We start from the raw sequence: 4,143 nt of genomic DNA, 5'->3' as shown, positions 1-4,143 counted from the left end.
TATAGTTTTTATGTACAATTTCTTACCAGAAATAATTAATAAAAGTATGCCTAAAAATTACCGTATTAGATTTTTTTATTAATTTTCGCGTTTATAAAAATAATTTTTGTGTTTGAAATAAAAAAATATTAAATAAGTAATGAAATGCCTGAATATATTCGCCCAATGTTGGCTCCGCAAGTTTCAATCGTAATAAAGCATTAGCTGTGCGGAGATATTGCTGTTAAAAATTTTAAATCTTCAAAACTTTCGCCTGATGACAAAACTCTCATTGTAGGCGTTCATGTTGCGTTGTTAAGGGCTTCAGCATGGACAGGAGTTCCTTATCATTTTCGTTACTCATGCGTCTAAAATTTTTAAATTTTTGCATAGAGTTTGCTTGCAATTCTTGAAAAGTGGTACGTGAAAATATATTTTGTGTTCTTTATAAAATTGTTCCGGATAAAAGTGTTGCTTTCGTTTTTTTGCCCTTTTTTGCTTCTCTTTTTTCGTGCACACCGAAATTACAAGTAGCGCTTAAAATTTCCTCTTCTGACGCCATGTACGCTCACTTCAACGATTACAACGAAATCATGCATACAAGTCTGTATGTGTACATTCCGCTTAACAGCGAAATTCGTAATTGCGTAGAATATTTCAGTCACAATCAGGGTTGCCGATTTGGTAAAATTTTACCATATGTGGTAAATTATTTTCCTCTTGGTAAAATGTGAAATTTTTATTCATTTTGGTAAATTTTCAAAATTTAAGTCCATTTCGATTGAATTGTATTATCTTTAATTTTTTTCAAATAGTTTTGTAGAAACATTTAAAAACGTACTATAAAATTCTTCCCTGGTTAGTAGTCTTAAGCACATTTGACATAAATGAAACCAGCACTGTTCCAGCGTTGCCATAAATAACAAAAAATTTATCAAATAACAACAGCCACAGTAAAAACACCAATGTGGTTGCGGTTATTTGGTTAATTTTTGTTTATGGCAACGCTGCACTGTTTTTCTGCTTTCCACGTGTCAAATGGTGTTGGATATTGCGCGTTTAAGTTTTTTTTTAATTAACTTAATAAATAATAACAAATCATGGATAGGTAAGTGAAAATGAGCTCATAGTTGTTTAATTTTGATTCCAATAAGAAAATCATCATATGCTTTATTCATTTAGATTTGTTATACGCAAACGACCTGCACCTCCTGAAGAGGAGCATGAAACCAGCAGTGACAGTGGCCGCAGGTAAGATAGTTTGCTAAATATATGGCCAAATGTATCATGTTTTTATTATTTCTGTGCAGTGAAACACATCCCGTAAAACAAACTTGGAGAAAATTCCGAGATGACTGGCTATCGAGATTTTCTTGGTTGCGGAATAAAGATGGGTGTAGCTATTGCATTGTGATAAGAAGCTGTCAAACCATTTATCATTTTTAAACAAACATAATGTTTTCCCAATCCACAAACAAAACGAACAGAAAAAAAAACATCAAATCCAAATGGACAAGTTTTTGGATGAAGAACATCAACAAATGTCTAAGCAAGTACATCATGCGGAGTTAACTATGGTTATGTTTCTTATTTGCCACAACTTGCCATTTTTACTTATGGATTTCTTACCGAAACTGTTAAAAGAATGCTGCCCGGACTCTCGAATTGCACAGCAGCTTCATTGCGGCCGAACAAAAGCCACAGAATTAGTGGATCAGTTGGGTAAGAGGTCATGTGAAGAAATTACCGAAAAATTAAGAACGAACAAATTCTCTCTGATTGTGGATGAAACCACGGATGTTTCGACAAAAAAAATGCTTAATTTTAATTGTTCGATTTTTTGACAAATTTTCAAGAAGTGTTCATGACAAATTTTTAGGTTTAATAGAATTAAAGTATTGCGATGCAAATTCATCTGCTTAGATATTAAAAAAATCTTTATGCAACGAAATATTCCTCTTAAAAATGTTATCGGACTAGCAACCGATGGGCCGGAGAATTGAATAGCCTAAAAGAAAAGTTGAAGTCGGACGTAGATCTTTTTTTTAATACGCTCTTATTAGCTTCACTTGTATGTATGTATGTATGTATGTATGTTTGTAACTTTTTTAAGTGGTACTGAAGCGTGGAATATTTGAGCGACACTGTAGGAAGGCAATAGTAAGTTTAAGCAGCTCACCAAAAAGATGCGCTTAAAAGTATGCAAAATCTATATAAAACTAGTTTTAGTGACATTTAAATAGCATACTGATTTGAGCGTCGACTGTTTATAAGATGCAAGGTTGTACAGTAGAACATGCAGTAATTTATCTGGTCTCTCGACTGTTTGCTGCTGAACAAGCTTATGTAGCACTTAGTCGTTGTAAATCTTTGGACTGTATTCGAATTGAAGAACTGGACTGTTCAAAGTTGACAGATAAAACCCCATGTAACAGTGAAGCTTTAGAAGAAATGATTCGATTTATAAGTAATAATTCGTAAAGTCGTCAATAGAACTTGGTCGCAAATAATGTAACAATTAGTCAATGAAATGTTACGAGTAGATATTAAATGCTGCCAAAGTATCGATTTACTTAACCAATACTTCATGTCATAGTTCATATTTTAATAAATTTTGGGGTTTCTCACATCAAACTAAAAAATTAAAAATAAATATAGTTTCAAAAAAACTAAAAAACACGCTTTTAAAGCATATCAAACTAAAAAGTGAAAAATAATTCTTTGTATAAACTAACAATAATAATGAAGGATTGCATTATTGTGAGAAAAGCGTGGGGTGCTTTGTGACATATTTTTCATATATCGAGCATGCCACGCTTTTCTCACAATAATGCAATCCTTCATTATTATTGTTAGTTTATACAAAGAATTATTTTTCACTTTTTAGTTTGATATGCTTTAAAAGCGTGTTTTTTAGTTTTTTTGAAACTATATTTATTATCAAGTGTACTTGTCACTCCCTACATTTATGTTCAGCTTGCGCGTGTAAACAGTTGCCGCGTCAAATTGAACAACTTTGTCGCTCTATATACAGTTTTTTTTCTCATAGCCCGAAAAGAATCGAAGAATTGAAGGAATTTTAAGAATATTGTCAGGTGGAGCCCCACAAAATATTAGGCGTTTCTTTAACAAGATGGCTTGCCTTGGAGCAGGTTATTAATAGAATTATTGAACAATGGCTTCCACTATATTTATATTTACTTGATCGTGTGTTAGAAGTGAACAATATTAAAGCTTCAGACCTGCCATTGCCAATGAATGAGCCCGATTTAAAGGTATACTTTCTTTTTTTATCCTACATTCTGAAAATTATCAATGATATGAATAAAAAATTTCAATCAGAAAAGGTTAGATTGCCATACTTACATTTGCATTTGGAATCCAATTTTAAATTAATATTGGTCAATTTTATGTCAAACGCATATGTTCGAAATTTGAAATCTTTGAATAATATTGATTTATTAGATGAAGGAAATTATGTTCAAATAGAAAATGTTTTTATTGGTTCCCAAGCAGAAGACTATTTGAAAAAAAATAAATTGACTGATTTTCAGAAAGTAAGAATAAAAAGAAATGTTCTCAAATTTTACTTAAAACAAATTAAGCAACGATTCGACTTTTCAAGAGAAGATGTTAAAAATTTAGTAATAATAACACCCGGTAAAGTTTTATCCAACTCTGAACTATCGATTGAACCATTATTAAAAAACTTCCCAGGTTTGGCAACCAGCGATCCTGAAATTATAGTTAGCCAGTGGAAATTATTAAGGCTTACCAACTTGGAATTGAACACGGAAATGAATATTCTAGATTTTTTGGGAAAAAATTTCAGTTTTTAAAAATGGAATGGAAGAAGCATGCTTCCAAGATCTCACAAATTTTGTATATAATTTGATGACTTTACCCCACAGCTCAGCAGCTGCCGAACGGAAGTTTTCCGATTTGTCTTTAATTAAATCGAAAACAAGAAATAAATTGTCATATAAAACCATAAATAACATTATGCTAGCAAAAGAACTTGCTAATTCTCAAAATGAAACAAATTATGTGTGGGCAGCTAAACATTGCTTTAAATGAAATTTGATATTTGATTGATTAATTTTGTCAAATGTAAATATACATACATATGTATGAATATGTATTTATTTTGATCAACCAACTTTG

The 4,143-nt window shown here is 31.4% G+C and overlaps 1 pseudogene; it reads left to right on the top strand.

Annotated features, from left to right (window-relative positions):
* Positions 1-553: 553 nt before the first annotated feature.
* LOC125775461 (uncharacterized) lies at positions 554-2,461 on the top strand (annotated as a pseudogene).
* The last annotated feature ends 1,682 nt before the right edge of the window (positions 2,462-4,143 follow it).

The sequence above is a fragment of the Bactrocera dorsalis genome, chromosome 1 (assembly GCF_023373825.1).
Source record: "Bactrocera dorsalis isolate Fly_Bdor chromosome 1, ASM2337382v1, whole genome shotgun sequence".
Lineage (NCBI taxonomy): Eukaryota > Metazoa > Arthropoda > Insecta > Diptera > Tephritidae > Bactrocera > Bactrocera dorsalis.
Note: the sequence above shows the minus strand (reverse complement) of the source record. Positions and strands in the feature narration are given on the sequence as shown.